Here is a 16,903-nt window from a genome sequence, read left to right as displayed (position 1 = left end):
ATGGCTCGTGGTCCTGAGAAGCATCTTAAGCACATAGCTGTTCCAGAGCATTGGATGCTGGACAAACTCACTGCTGTGTTTTCTCCTCGTCCATCCACTGCTCCCCACAAGCTGAGAATGTCTCCCGCTGCTAATTTTTTAAATCGATTTAAGTATGCTCTGACAGGAAATTAAGTTAAAAAAATTTTTATATGCAGTGGTTCATGAAGATTGATGGCCTGTAGACAATTGGACATCCCCTTACAGAAGGGTCACAAAGAAAAGACGAATCAGCCAGGGTGCGGTACAGCACCGATCAAACATGCAACTTTCCTCTAGTTCTTTAATGCTCCCCTCTCCCCACAACCATGACCCCAATTCTACCTTACAAATCCGGCTAGACTAGAGGATGTACACTGGTACAGATAGGAACTGGAAACACAGGGAATCCAGGACAGATGAACCCCTCAGGACCAATAATGAGAGTAGCGATACCAGGAGGGTAAGGGAAGGTAGGGCAGAAAGGTGGAACCGATCAAAATGATCTATATATAACCCCCTCCCAGGAGGATGGACAACAGAAAAGTGGGTGAAGGGAGACATCAGTCAGTGTAAGACATGAAAAACAAATCCATAAATTATCAAGGGTTCATGCGGTGGGGGAGGGGGAAATTGAGCTGATACCAAGGGCTCAAGTAGAAAGAAAATGTTTTGAAAATGATGATGGCAACACATGCGCAAATGTGCTTGACACAATGGATGGATGGACAGACTGTGATAAGAGCTGTATGAGCCCCCAATAAAATGATTTTTAAAAATTTGATGGCTAGGTCTGAACTGATATAAACTACCTTGCTGGTTTTATGGCTGTCATCAGCATTGACAAAACTGGGGAGAATTTCTGTCTGATCTATGGCACCAAGGATTGCTTGGCTGTTGATCGTATTAAACCTGAGGAGATGAAGTACAAGTTGTGCAAAGTGAGAAAGATCTTTGTGGACACACAAAAGGAATCCCTCACCTGGGGACTCATGATGTTCCCACCATGTGCTACCCTGATCCCCTCATCAGGGTGAATGACACCGTTCAGATGGATTTGGAGACTGGAAAGAGTTCATCAAGTTCAGTACTGGTCAGGTGTGTATGGTGACTGTAGGTGCTAACCTGGGAAGAACAGATATGATCACCAATATATAGAGAGAGATCCTGGCTCTTTAGATATGGTTCATGTGAAAGATGCCAATGGCAAAGGTTTGCCACCTGGCTTTCCAATGTTTCTGTTATTGGTAAAGGCAACAAACCATGGATTTCTTTTGCCCAAGGGAAGGGTGTCGCCTCACCATTGCTGATGAGAGAGACAAGAGACTTGGGTGAAATGATCTGGGTGGTATAAAGGAAGAGATCTCTAAAGGAATTACATAGCTAAAAAAAGGAATTAATATCACATATTAAACAAACAAACAAACAAAAGCTAACTAACAGGCCTCTCACTCCCTAATTTCAAATCCTACTATACCAGTGGCTCTCAATCTTCCTAATGCCGCAACCCTTTAATACAGTTCCTCATGTTGTGGTGACCCCCCCCCCAACCATCAAATTATTTCCTTTGCTATGTCATCACTGTGATTTTGTTACTGTTATGAATCGGGCGACCCCTGTGAAAGGGTCATTTGACCCCCAAATGGGTCGTGACGTGACCCACAGTTTGAGAACCGCTGTACTATATAATCACAGTAATCAAAATAGATTGGTATTGCTACAATGAGAGATATGATCACCAATGGATTTATAGAGAAACTAGAAATAAAACCAGGGCACCTCTAAACACCTGATTTTTTATAAAGGACTAAAACACCTTAAGTGAAAAGAAGTAGCTTTTTCAATAAATGGTACTGGAATAAATGCACCTCCACCTGCAAGAAATTAAACAGGACCCATACCTCACACTATGTACAAAAATGAACTCAAGATGGATTAAAGACCTAAATATAAGGATCACCAGTGAAAAATAGGGACAAACTTAACGACCCTGATACAGGGCATAAATATATTACCAAACATAATGAAAAATGCTCACACTACAGAGAACAAAGGAGCAGGATCTTCTAAAAATACTGCATTTAGGTACATGAAAAGCCTCCATTAAGAGAGTAAAAATAAAACCCACAAACTGGGAAAACATATTTGGCAGTAATACATCAAATCAGGACTAATTTTAAAGAATCTATAGAAAAACAACACGTTAATAGTAAAAGCACAAATAACCCAATAAAAAATGGGCACAATACATGAACAATTTACTAAAGGTGACATCCAGGCCAAGATCATACATTGCTGGTGGGATTGCATAATTGTACAGCCACTATGGAAACCAGAATAGTGCTTCCTTAAGCAAATGGGAATAGAAATACCATATGACCCAGCGATATCTCCACCTGCTGTATGTCCCAAAGAAAGGGACAGAATAAAACAGGAACAGACACGTGCACACCATGTTTATTGCAGTGCTAGTCACAATAGCAAAAAGATGGAAATAGCCAAAATGTCCAACAATGGAGAAATAAACTGGTACAGACACACAGTAAGCTTGGTTTTGGGTTTGGTTATAGAAATGTGTGGTATATTAGAACATTTTTTTTAAGTAAGACACAGAAGAATGGACTTCATACTTCCTTTGGTGCAAGAACAGAGAATGAAATCCAGAACAAGACAGCACTGTGAGCAGCAGCATTCTTCTGTGCTCCAAAAAACACCAACGAAGAGCGAGCAGAAATTAGTAGAACCACCTTTGTCAAAACTCTGGAAACCAAAGGATTCCAGCAACTCGGCAAACGCCGAATCAAGAAAATGGCAGCATCTAAGCAGTCGGAAAGGCATTTGTGGTTCAATAGAATTCTCGCTTGGCATGCGGGAGACGTGAGTTTGATTCCTGGCCAATCCACCTCACGCACAGCTATCTCTTCTGTCAGAGGAGGCTTGGTGTGGTTAGCAGTCCAGTGCTTACCTGACAAGGCCATCAGAGCTCCTTGGGAGGCTTATATAGTGCTAGTTCTGAACAGGTTTCAGCTGTGTTTCCAGACAAAGACAAGCTAGGAAGAGAGGCCTGATGGCCTACTTCCAAAATGTCAGCCACTGGAAAGCCTGTGGCTGACAACAGAATACCGTCCAATCCATAAGCAATCAGGGGGACGGTACAAGACAAAGCAGTGTTTCATTTATTTGTTCATGAAGTCACCATGCATCGGGACCAATTGAATGGACAGCGAGCAACAACTAACAGCAGGGAAGCTTGGTTTTTGTTTGCCCATCCCACCTCTTCCCAGCTCCTTGTGGCCACATTAAAGTTCGAATAACCCAACTCCCCATAAAGGGACTGTGGTCTCTGGCTCTGGACAGAGCCCAGCAGCTTTATTCACAAACTGATATTATTTTCAGTCTTATGCGGTTTTGAATAGTTGTTTGGAAGATACTGAAGTACAACTTAAGCCTTAATAAAGAATTTACATTCAACACACAGCGATATCTCATATTGATTTTTTATTAAGAACTAATTTTATTGGGGGCTCTTACAGTTCTTGTAACAATTCACCCATGAATTATATCAAACACATTTGCACATATGTTTTGTCATCATCTTTTTCAAAACATTTCTTTTTACTTGAGCCCCTGGCATCAGCTCCTCATTTTTCCCCCACTCTCCCTCCCTCCCCCCACCATGCCCCCTTGATAATTTATAAGTTCTTTTTTTTTCTTTCATGTCCTGACTGCTGTCTCATTTCACCCATTTTCTGCTGCCTGTCCCCCTGGGATGGGGGCCATATGTGGATCATTGTGATGGGTTCCCCCCGTACTGCCCCCACTTTCCCTTACCCTCCTAGTATGACTGCTCCCTGTATTGGTCCTGAAGGGTTTATCTGTTCTGTGTTGCGAGCTCTTATCTGTACCGGTATACATGTTCTGGTCTAGCCAGATTTGTAAGATAGAGTTGGGGTCATAGTAGTGAGGCAGTGGGGGCGGCATTAAAGAGCTAGAGGAAGGTTGTGTTTCATCGGTGCTATACTCACCCTGACTGGCTCTTCTCTTTCTTGTGGCCATTCCCTGTCAGAATGTCAATTGACTACAGATGGGCTTTGGGTCTCCACTCTGCCCTCCCCCTCATGGGAATTGATATGCTTTTTGCTTGTTTTATTTTGGGTCTTTGATGCCTGATACCTGATCCCATCGATACCTCGTAATCACGCTAGCTGGTGTGCTTCTTTGTTGCTTCTTAGCTAGATGGCTGCTTATTTATCTTCAAGTCTTTAAGACCCCAGATGCTTTATCTTTTGATAGCGGGGCACCATCAGCTTTTTTTGCCACATTTGCTTATGCACCCATTTTGTCTTCAGCAATCATGTCAGGGAAGATGAAAATTACAGAGTGCCATGTTAGTGGAACAAATTGTTGTTGGGTTGAGGGAGTACCTGGGTGGAGGTCCAATGCCCATCCGCTACCGTAATACTTTATAAATAAATATATGTACATAGTTTTATTCCCATCATTGTATATAAATCCATTTACATATATATGTGCCTATATTTAGACCTCTATAAATGAACTGGGAAATGCTTCCTAGTTTTTTCCTCTATTTCCTTTTACTTTCCTCCCATCCCACTATCATGCTTGGCCTCCATTCGCATTCGGGTTTGGGTAATTCCTCTTGGCTACAATGCCCTTGATTGAGTCCTCCCTCTCACCCCACCCCCAAAGAATCCTATGCCCTGCTCACCATCAATTTTAGATCACTTACTCTTCCCTTGTGTGGGGGGAGGTCAGATGCTCACAGGCATCCTCCCTGAGGGCCATCAGTTGCCAGTCTGGCTGTAGGTCCCACTCCCTGCTGTTAAGGACAATGGACACCTGCAGTCATCTATTTGGTAGGGTTTACACCCTACTGATAATGGTTCCTATGGAGATCTAGAGAATAGGTCAAAGTTAAGCCACCATCCTAAACCTAGGATCCGCCCATCTTGTCACATGTATATCCCCAATCCCTCCTCTTCCTATTATAGCACATCTCCTTCCTGGGACATATGTCCTCACCTGTAATTAGGGGGCTTGCACGTCCCCAGAGAATATAAAAAGCCTGGGCTAGCATTAAAGATCTCTCTCTCCCTCTCTCCACGTGGGCCATCGAGTGGGGCAGAGGTGAGCATGCTACTATGAATGGTGTCTGACTCCATTTATTTCAGTACTTCACTTCTATCTCTCATGCTCTCAATAACTTTACTATGATCTTTACTTATTATCGCTGTACAATTGCGCCTACCGGACCCGTAATGATGTGTTAGGGGCTGGCTTCCCCTGACACCCTTGTCCCTGGGTTTATTGGCACCTCCCTCCTTTCCCCCCAGCTCTCCCTCTTCCTTGTCCCCCCTGGAACAATTGGTCCCATTGTTCTCTCCTCCTATTGTTCATCCCACCTATCTTGTCCAGATAGACAGGCATAGTGAGTCAAAGACTTTTATACCAAAGGGAAAGGATTTTGGAGGTAACTAAGGGGGAGAGGGCAAGGGAGGGAAGATAAAACAATAGACTAGAGAGTTGACTAGTACTCACTTGAATCAAGGAGAAAGTAGTAATGCATGAAAGAAAACTCAGAGGGTAAGCTTTTGGGGAGGTTGATAAGTAGTTTAAACTGAAAACAAAATTGGTGATATGAAATGTAAACCCTCACTTCATTTACAATTAAAAATCATACTGGAAAAAAAAAGATGAGAATAAAACATCATTAGTGGTACAAAAAATTGGTTGACATTTGTTTTTTTAATTGATCATATGTTGAAATGATAATATATTTCTCCCATGCCCCACTCCCTTTCTTCTTATCTACCTCCCTCCCCTAGCCTCCCTACAGTATTCAAAGTGTAATTCTTTTTTTTTTCCAAAGTGGGATTCTTTTGGTGTAGATAATTTAAAAAAGTATAATAGGTGTCATATACTATTTGTCTTTATAAGATAGACTAACTTTGCTGAGTATGTCTTTTTATTTTGTCCATGTCATGAGGTTATGGACAGCTTCATAGTTAAAAACAAAACAACAAAAAATAAACAATCCGTTGCCATGATGGAGTCCATTCTGATTCATAGCAACCCTATAGTGCAGGGTACTGTGGGTTTTGCATCTTCACTCTTTTTTTTTTCCACCTTCACTCTTCTTTTTTTTTTTTCAGACTCTTTGCTCTTTATGGAGTAGAAAGCCTATTTTTCTCCCAAAGAGCAGCTGTGGTTTTGAACTGATGACCTGTGGCTGGCAGCCCAACACATTACTGTGCCACCATTCTGTTTTTAAGAGACGCATAGTATTATATCGTGTATGTACCAGAGTTTACTTATCCAGTCCTCCACTGGTAAGCCCTTTGGTTGTTTCCATCTTTATGCTATTGTGGATAGCACCATGGTAAACGTGGATGGGCATATCTGTTCTTATATTGTTTTACTTTTTTGTGTTTAGAAATTGTTTTATTGGGGGCTCCTATAACAATCCATACATCAATTGTATCAATTATATTTGTACACATGTTGACATCATTAAAAAAAATTCTTTCTACTCGAGCCCTTGGTATCAGCTTTTTCTGCCCCTCCCTTCATGAACCCTTGATAAATTATTGTTTTCATATCTAACACCTTCTGCTTTCTCCCTTCACCCACGTTTCTGTTGTTCGTCCCTTGGGGGTGTAGGTTACAAGTCGATTCTTGGGTGGTTTAATTGTCCTGGAGTCAATGTGTTGAAAGCTTTTTGTGTGTGTGTGTGTGTGAGTGAGTTGTGAAGTGAGAGTTATGGAGTGAATGAGTGAGTGAGCGAGCGAGCTATGGAGTGAGTTGTGGTGAGTGAATTGTGGAGTGAGTGAGTTATGGAGTGAGTAAGTGAGTTGTGGAGTGAGTGAGCTGTGGAGTGAGTGAGCTGTGGAGTGAGTGAGTTATGGAGTGAGTGAGTGAGTTGTGGAGTGAGTGAGCTGTGGAGTGAGTGAGTGAGCTGTGGAGTGAGTGAGTTATGGAATGAGTGATTGAGTGAGTGAGCTGTGGAGTGAGTGAATTGTAGAGTGAGTGAGTTGTGGAGTGAGTCAGCTGTGGAGTGAGTGAGTGAATTATAGAGTGAGTGAGTTGTGGAGTGAGTGAGTGAGTTGTGGAGTGAGTGAGTTGTAGAGTGAGTGAGTTGTGGAGTGAGTTGTAGAGTGAGTGAGTTGTGGAGTGAGTGAGCTGTGGAGTAAGTGAGCTGTGGAGTGAGTTGTAGAGTGAGTGAGCTGTGGAGTGAGTTGTGGAGTGAGTGAGTGAGTTGTAGAGTGAGTGAGTTGTGAAGTGAGAGTTATGGAGTGAATGAGTGAGTGAGTGAGCGAGCTGTGGAGTGAGTTGTGGTGAGTGAATTGTGGAGTGAGTTATGGAGTGAGTGAGTGAGTTGTGGAGTGAGTGAGTGAGCTGTGGAGTGAGTGAGTTATGGAATGAGTGAGTGAGTGAGCTGTGGAGTGAGTGAATTGTAGAGTGAGTGAGTTGTGGAGTGAGTCAGCTGTGGAGTGAGTGAGTGAATTAGAGTGAGTGAGTTGTGGAGTGAGTGAGTTGTGGAGTGAGTGAGTTGTAGAGTGAGTTGTGGAGTGAGTGAGTGAGTTGTGGAGTGAGTGAGCTGTGGAGTAAGTGAGCTGTGGAGTGAGTTGTGGAGTGAGTGAGTTGTAGAGTGAGTTGTGGAGTGAGTTGTAGAGTGAGTGAGTTGTGGAGTGAGTGAGTTGTGGAGTGAGTGAGTTGTAGAGTGAGTGAGTTGTAGAGTGAGTGAGTTGTGGAGTGAGTGAGTTGTGGAGTGAGTTGTGGAGTGAGTGAGCTGTGGAGTAAGTGAGCTGTGGAGTGAGTGAGTGAGTGAGCTGTGGAGTGAGTGAGTTGTGGAGTGAGTGAGTGAGTTGTAGAGTGAGTGAGTTGTGGAGTGAGTGAGTTGTAGAGTGAGTGAGTTGTGGAGTGAATGAGTGAGTTGTGGAGTGAGTGAGCTGTGGAGTAAGTGAGCTGTGGAGTGAGTGAGCTGTGGAGTGAGTGAGTTGTGGAGTGAGTGAGTGAGTTGTAGAGTGAGTTGTGGAGTGAGTGAGTTGTAGAGTGAGTGAGTTGTGGAGTTGTGGAGTGAGTGAGTTGTAGAGTGAGTGAGTTGTGGAGTGAGTGAGTGAGTTGTAGAGTGAGTTGTGGAGTGAGTTGTAGAGTGAGTTGTGGAGTGAGTGAGTTGTAGAGTGAGTGAGTTGTGGAGTGAGTGAGTTGTAGAGTGAGTGAGTTGTGGAGTGAGTGAGTTGTGGAGTGAATGGGTGAGTGAGCTGTGGAGTGAGTGAGTGAGTTGTAGAGTGAGTGAGTTGTGGAGTGAGTGAGTGAGTTGTAGAGTGAGTTGTGGAGTGAGTTGTAGAGTGAGTTGTGGAGTGAGTGAGTTGTAGAGTGAGTGAGTTGTGGAGTGAGTGAGTTGTGGAGTGAATGAGTGAGTGAGCTGTGGAGTGAGTGAGTGAGCTGTGGAGTGAGTGAGTTGTGGAGTGAGTGAGTGAGTTGTAGAGAGTGAGCTGTGGAGTGAGTGAGTTGTGGAGTGAGTGAGTGTGAGAGCTCTTATTGTACCAGTATACATGCTCCGGTCTAGCCGGGTTTGTAAGGTAGAACTGGGGTCATGATAGCGGAGGAAGAAGCATTAAAGAACTAGAGGAATGTTGTGTGTTCAGTCAGTGCTATACTGCACTCTGGCTGCCCCATCCCTTCCCTGTGATCTTTCTGTGAGTATTCTTTACTTCTTTGGGGTATATGCCAAGATTGCTGTGCCACCTCGTATTTCTTTTCACCTTTTAGGTAGCACTACATTGTTTCCCATAATGGCTGTATATGTACTTTGAAGTAGGATAGCATTGCTGACATCAGATTTGCCTTAGTTGAAAGAATGCAAGAAAAGTATTTGTGCTTCACCGACTACACAGAGGCATTCCACTGTGCATTAGACTATGAATAATATTATGAAGAGTAGGAATTCCACACTAAATTATGCTCATGTGGAATGTATACATAGAACATGAGGTCATTAAACAACAAGAGGAGAGTACATGGTTTAAAATAAGGAAAGGTATGTGCCTGGCTTGGATCCTTTCAACATACTTTTTCAGTTTGTCTGCTGAATAATCTGAGAAGCTAGGCTATGTAATTAAGAACTTGCATGAAGATTGGTGGAAGGCTCATTAACAACCTTCAATATGCAAGTGACGCAATCTTGATTGCTGAGCATGAACAGGACTTGAAGAGCTTGCTGATGAAGATCAAAGACTCCTTAGTGCCTTCAATATGAATTTTAATTTAACACAAAGAAAGCAACCTCCTTACAACTGAATAGAAAACAGCATCATGATAAAGATAGAAAAGTTGCAGTTATCAAAGAAGCAACAGTCAAGAAATCAAATGACATAATTGCATTGGGCCAATCTGCTGCACAAAAGCTCTTTAAAGTGTAAAAAAGATGTCATAGTAGTAAAGTGCACCTGGCCTAGTAGCCTTGGTGGTATGGTTAGCAGTTCAAACCCACTTTTTCCTGGGAAAAAGATGAGGTTTTCTCCTACTGTAAAGATTTATAGCTTTGAAAACGCTGAGGAGCAGTTCTCTTCTGCCCTACTGAGTTGCTATGAGTTCAAATTGATGCAAAGGCTGTAAGTTTGATTTCAGAGATTTTAAGGTGTATCTGACTCAAGCTATAGTATTTTCCATCATCTCATAAGCATGCGAAAGCTAGAAAATGAATAAGGAATACTGGAGAAAATTGATGCATTTAAATTAGGTGGTGGTGAATACGGGCAAAGAATATTAACACTAGAGTTACAGGACATGTCATTTTTGACGCATTTCGATTTCTTCAACGGAAATTAGAGACTGTTTGCTTACTATTTATGCTGACTTGTTTTGTTTTTTAAATCACTTTATTGGGGGCTCTTACAGCTCTTGTAACATTCCATACATCAATTATTTCAAGCATATTTATTTAGGCTGACTTTTATCCATTTAACAATTCAAATAAAAACTCAAATTTAATTTCTTCTAATCCTTCTAATCTTGAACTTGTGTGATATATCTCTCTATGGACACATGTCAATTTGACATGAATATAAATGGAATATTAATTCCAGTATATTGGTTTTATTCATGAAAGCATTATTTTAATAATAAGCATAGTCAAAAGTTCTTAGAAAGTAAACATCAAATGTAAAGACAAATAATGCAGTGAAGACAGTCATACTAACTGACCCAAACAACTCTTACAGCAAATCCATTATAGCAAATGTTAAACATTACAAGTTCTCTAATAGTATATATTACATATATTCTCTACATTGTTTCACTTATGTTAGTAATGTATAATTATTGTTTTTAAGTTGGTTTTTAAAGGTGCAGTTCCACTCATGTGTCAAAACTGTTAGATAGGTAGTAGAGATATTAAAAATGTTCTTAAATTTAGTGTTAAATATACCAGAACAAAGTAAAGCCAGAATGTTCCTTAGGTGTGTGGATGGTAAGACTTCATTTGACATACGTTAGACTAGTTATCAGGTGTGGCCAGTTTGTGGAAAAAGACATCATGCTTAGTAAAGTATACATGTGGTGGCCACTGAAAACGAGGAAGGCCCTGAACAAGATGGGCTGACACAATGACTGCAAGAATGGGCTCAGAGCAATGATTGTGAGGCTGGTGCTGGTGGGGCAGAGCTTCATTCTGTTGGACACCCATGTGGTGGAACCATCTCAATGATACATAACAAAAATTTAAAAAGTGTAAGACTCCTGGCTATCAAGAGATAGCATCTGGGGTCTTAAAGGCTTGAAGGTAAACAAGCGGCCATCTAGCTCAGAAGCAACAAAGCCCACATGGAAGAAGCACACCAGCCTGTGAGACCACGAGGTGTCAAAGGGATCAGGTAATAAGGCATCATCAGAACAAAAAAATCATACCATAGTGAATGAAGGGGGAAGTGCAGAGTGGAGACCCAAAGCCCAGTTGTCAGCCACTAGAGATCCCCTTGCAGAAGGGTCTAGGGGAGATGAGTCAGGGTGCGAAGTAGCACCAATGAAGAATACAGCTTTCCTCTAGTTCCAAAATGCTTCCTCCCCTTCCCCCCCACTATCATGATCTGAATTCTCCCTTGCAAGTCTGGCTAGACCAGAGGAAGTACACTGGTGCAGATAGGAACTGGAAACACAGGGAATCCAGGGCAGATTATCCCTTCAGGACCAGGGGTGTGAGTGGCGATAATGGGAGGGTAGAGGGAGAGTGGGTTGGAAAGAGGGAACAAATTACAAGGATCTACATGTGACCTCCTCCCTGGGGGATGGACCACAGAAAAGGGGGTGAAGGGAGACATCGGACAGGGAAAGATATGACAAAATAATAATTAATAAATTATCAAGGGCTCATGACGGAGGGGGTAGGGGGTAAAAAAAGAGGACCTGATGCAAAGGGCTTAAGTGGAGAGCAAATTCTTTGAGGATGATGAGGGCAATGAATGTACGGATGTGCTTTACACAATTGATATATGTTGGATTGTGATAAGAGTTGTATGAGCCCCTAATAAAACGTTTAAAAAAAAGTGTGACTATATGGAAACCATGATATTGTACAAGTGAAGAAAGAAATCCCTTTAGAATATGCTTCCTTGAACAACACAAACATGGGTAAAGGGTGACAGCAGCCGGTGTAAGATATGAAAATAATAATAATTTATAATTTATCAAGGGTTCATGAGGGTGGGGCAGTGAGAAATGGAGGAAAAAATCAGGCGCTCATACCAAGGGCTCAAGTAGAAAGAAAATGTTTTTGAAAAGGATACTGGCAACATATGTACAGATATGCTTGACACAATGGATGTATGGACTGTCATAAGAGCCCAATAAAATGACTTTTTAAATGTAAATAAAAAGCAAAACAAAAAAATATAAATAAAGCTTTCTTGTTGTTTCTCCATGCATTTCAATTTTAATGTATTATGGCATTAAGAAACATTTTTAGTAAAAATGGTACACTTGTGCTAAAGGAATTTCTAAAATGGACTTTTTGAAACAAATTTTATTATGAGAAATTCCAAACATACACAAAAGTATAATACAATTAAACACCCCTACACACATCACATAACCTAGCTCCCAACAAATATCAACAATGGCCAATCCTGTGTCATCTTTGTCCACACAACCTATACCCCATGGGGCCAGTGATGGCTCACTGGTAGGGAGACCTAGGTTAAGCATCTGGTGGTATAGTGGGGTTACACAGTAGGCTGCTAACCACAGTGTCAGCAGTTTGAAACAACCAGATACTCCATGGGAGAAAGATGAGGATTTCTACTCTCATAATGAGCTAGTCTTGGAAACCAACAGGTACAATTCTACTCTGTCCTATAGGGTTGCTGAGTCGGACCCCACTCAATGACAGTAAATGAGTGAATGCATGAGGTTAAATCCCAGCCAATGTACATGTGTTGCTACTACCCATCTGTCAGTGTAAGTTTGTGTTTTTCTCTGATGCTGATCAAGTTTCAAGAGAACTTCCAGACCAAGATGGCCTAGAAAAGCTTCGTCAGTCTTTTTAGTCAACTGGCCTAACTTGGTTTTTAAGTTTCTCTTCTATCTGATGAGTAGTACAAGGGGTCTGTGGTACCTAGATATTATGCCAACTAGACACTCCTGACTGCGGGTTGAGTTCAGTTTGTCAATCAAGTTGATGACAGTTCCCTGTGGGCGTGGCCTTTTGTATAAAAGCAAGATAAAAATAAAGAGCAAGATCAAACAGAGAGGATTCCACTGTGCCCTTTTGCCTTCCTCCTTGCTGGGACTTCACTGGGAATCTGTGTCTGCTTCCAGGGGTGGCCCCAAGTAGGGACCCTGAGAGCTGTCAGAGCCCTGCCATGCTTCCACTGACCTTGGATCCACATGACTCTGCACTCACCAGCCTGAGAACTCCCTGCTTCCCGCTTCATCTTTCTGTTATCAGCCTGTAGCTACGGACAAGGGCCCTGACTAGCATTGGACCTATGGACTTGAGTTGAACTGGGCTGGAGTACCTTCTTGATCTAAGTTGCTTCTTGATATAAAATTATTTCCTGTGCATAGATGAGTGTTACTGGTTTGTTTGTCTAGACAACCCAGGCTAACACAGGGTCTTAAAAGCTTATGAGTTACCCTCCATCAATACAAGAACACTTTGTTCTAACAAACTGGCATTTTGTGATGCTCACCCCTCCTTCCCCCCAATAACTGCTGAAGACAAAATGGGTGCATACGCAAATGTGGTGAAGAAAGTGGATGGTGCCCAGCTATTAAAAATATAGCATCTGGGGTCTTAAGTTAAACAAGCAGCCAACCAGCAGTGAAGCACCAAGCCCACATGGAAGCAGCATACCAGCCAATGCGATCATGAGGTGTCATCGGGATGGGATAACAGGCATCGGAAGATTCTTAACAAACACACAAACAAAAACACATTGTTGAGAAAAAGGGGGGCAGAGCAGAGATCCAAAGCCCATCTATAGACAATGGCACATCCCCCCAGAGGGGTCACAGGGAAGGGATGAGTTAACCAGGGTGCAGAAGAGCACCAATAGATCACACAATATTCCTCTGGTTCCTTGAGGCTTCCTCACCCCCGTCATTACTAGTGCTGCTTCTCACTCTGGACTGGACCAGAGCATATACACAGGTATAGATAAGAAATAAAGCTCATGACACATGGAATCCAGGAATAGGAATGGGAATAGAGATACCAGAAGGGTAGGAGGAAGGTGGGGAGAGGAGGGAAGGGGAACCCAATCACAATGTTTGTCACATAACCACACACACCCCCTCCAGCGGGAAGAACAGAAACCATGGGGGGAGACAGCAGTTGGTGTGAGATATGAAAATAATAATTTAAAATCTATCAAGGGGCCACGAGGCAGGGGGGAGAGGAGCTGATACTAAGGGCTCAATAGAAAGTAAATGTCTAGAAAAGATTGATGGCAATATATGTACAAACATGCCTGATACAGTTGATGTATGAATTTTAATAAGAGTTGTAAGAGCTCCCAATAAATGATTTTTAAAAAAAAGCTTATGAGTGGTCAAATATAACTGGCCTCTACGGGGCTGTAATAGCAAAGTAAGAGACCCAAGAGTTGGCAAAGAAAATTATCTGAGGTTTAATTACCTCCATAAACTACTACCTCCATTAGCATGAGAGCAGGAGGAACCGTGTCCAGCTACCATTACAGACCGTTGTGATGAAGAATCCAAGAGATCACAAAGAGAAAGAGCATGAAGCAGAATTTCCAGCTTATAGGAAACCAGACTCCCTAGATCCATTGACAGGAGCCCCTGAATACCAGGGGAAAAAAATCTTTCAACCTTGACCAAATCTATCCCATTAAGCCACTGTTAAACTAAGTACCAGTTTAACCTAATTAAGAATGTTTACCTGTGCATTGTGCTCTGAGTTCACACTGACATCAGGTGATTTACTTTACTGAGACAACACAGGTAGACGTATTAAGAGGTGACGCAATATGATGTAACCAGTGTCACAGAACTGTTTGTGTAGAAACTAAACAGATGTGTGTGGTTGTGTATGAAGGGACTTCAAAACATTTCAGGAAAAATTCTATTTTGTTTTAATTCCGTTGTCCCACGAACAGTTTGAAGAGCGCTTATAAGCTGCAACCAACGAGGGAAAAATACATGAAGGAATGATGGGGGAAAAAAAAAAAGGAATGATGGCTTGACTCTCACAAATTACGTAGCTTGAAGCAAGTCACTCAATCCCTCTGAGCCTCTGGATGAGGGTACTTGATGACCTTGGGTTGTCATAAAATGCATACTGTTGATACAAACCACTGTGAACCTGCTTTGTTCTTTGTAGCTGTTTCAAAGGGATCGGTTTTTTTCCCCTCACTGTCTTTTCATGGACAAGTTGGCTTTTATTCCTATAGACTTTCGGCGTAATCTTCAACTTTGCCAGCAGCACTGGTATAATGTTTATTTAATTAAAGCACATGTTTCCCCTATCATATACTTTAGACAACATTTAAAACCATTAATTCTTAAAAATTAAGTATACCTATGTATTATATGTGGGCACTGGGAAAACAAAACGAATTTGACAGCTTCTAAGATGCTCTTACATTAGGGAGGAACTGACACTTATAAACACCTACAATAGAATGTGATAAGTATTATATTAGGCTGGAATTGCGGGGTTTACATGGTAATCATAGGATGTGGCCTTTTTTTGGATCCATTTTTAGAATACGTGTTTTGGAGTTACCAACAGGGAGGTGAGCCCTAATGCCATCATGATGAGTAGGCTAACAGTGGAAAAGCTAGAGAGACAAAGGAAGGACTGAGCTTCTGCATTTAGAAGCTAAAGACAAATGACTTGCTCACTGCCATCAAGTCAGTGCTGGCTCATAGTGACCCAACAGGACAGGGTAGAACTGCCCAAGTAATTGTTTTTTCCTGAAAAGGGAACAGTAGGCCAAGTAAGACGATTTCTACAGGACCTTGAGGCTAAAACAATTTTTTTTAAAAGAAAAACAAACTCCCTGATATTGAGTTGATGCTACTTTATAGGACAGGGTAGAACTGTCCTTGAGAGTTTCCAAGACTATAACTGTTTAAGGGAGTAGAAAGCCCAAGGAGCTGGTGGTAGGTAGGTTTGGATTGTTGACCTTGTGAATCACAGCCCAGTGTGTAACCATTACACCACCAGGGAATAGAGGCAGAGACACGATCTATATTAGGAGGCAGGAAGAAAATTAGTGTCTCTCTCCTTGCCTCTTCCCAAAGGGGGAGAGGGCAAACATAAACCGGTAGCCATAGCCTAAATTATAGAAGTGAATTTAATGTTTCAAATTTTGTGCTACTAAAATTGAACCTGGGAGCCATACAATTTGCATGTCTCTTTGGGGAAGATGAAAATTTACAGATGCTGAGTCATAGAAGGCACTAGACCTTGGCCTTCACTGTATCTAGGGCATTACTCCACTCATGACCAGACTAGGGTATGTTTAACCTGAAGGGTGCACAGAGCCAAGTAAAATTCCATTGGCACAGGGACCATTGGGGCGGCCTTTCTTGCTTGTTCAGTTCCAGGAATAGTGCTAGCACGAACGGGATCTCAGGCAGTCGCTGTGTTTTCGTAATTCAGGCCACAAATATCTGAGTCAACTCCAAGCCACAGGTGTACACACAGCAGACAAAACACCTGCTGTCCTGAAATGGGTGTTTGAGCTGGGGTGGAAATAATCAAAAGCTGGAAAAGTAACCAAAGGGCAAGGGGTCGGTGATGCGGTCGTATCATCAGGCTGGAAGGAGTAACCACTGTACCAGAGGTGGCTTCAAAAAGTTCGTGGGGAGATGAATGGAAAGATAATAGAATTTGTCCACGATTTTAAAATGCTCCCTCCTACTTGTGATGGATAGCTTTCCAGACAACCCAACCTTCACACCCACCTTGGTACTTGCTGTCAAGTTGAATTCCATTCACGGGGACCTAGTGGGACACAGGAGAACTGCCCCATAGGGGATCTGAGGCTATAGATGAGGCTGGTGGGTTTGAACCGCGGATCTTGCGATTGGCAGCCTATCACTTCACCCACTGCCCCATCACGGTCCTCCGTAAAGAAGCCTAACTAGCACGTCGGGTCTGAGCCACCAATCCCCCTACTTGGAGACCACCTCAGTCCCACTGGCCCGGTCGGCCAGGCCCTCGTTGTGGGGGGACCCTTGAGGGGCGCCTGGTCACCTCAACGATCCGCTCTATCTCTCGCCTTCGCTTCGGCACGTTACTCTTTGTTCCCGAGAAGACGGTTTTCGGCATGCCGCTCCTCAGACTTCCAGCAGTCTTGCTGCCAGCGTCAAGCGCCGTGATGGCAGCGGCCCC

The 16,903-nt window shown here is 42.6% G+C and overlaps 1 pseudogene; it reads left to right on the top strand.

Annotated features, from left to right (window-relative positions):
• LOC142429637 (small ribosomal subunit protein eS4, X isoform-like) lies at window positions 1-1,353 on the top strand (annotated as a pseudogene).
• Window positions 1,354-16,903: the final 15,550 nt, after the last annotated feature.

This window comes from Tenrec ecaudatus, chromosome 16 (assembly GCF_050624435.1).
Source record: "Tenrec ecaudatus isolate mTenEca1 chromosome 16, mTenEca1.hap1, whole genome shotgun sequence".
In the NCBI taxonomy this organism is placed as follows: Eukaryota; Metazoa; Chordata; class Mammalia; order Afrosoricida; family Tenrecidae; genus Tenrec; species Tenrec ecaudatus.
Note: the sequence above shows the minus strand (reverse complement) of the source record. Positions and strands in the feature narration are given on the sequence as shown.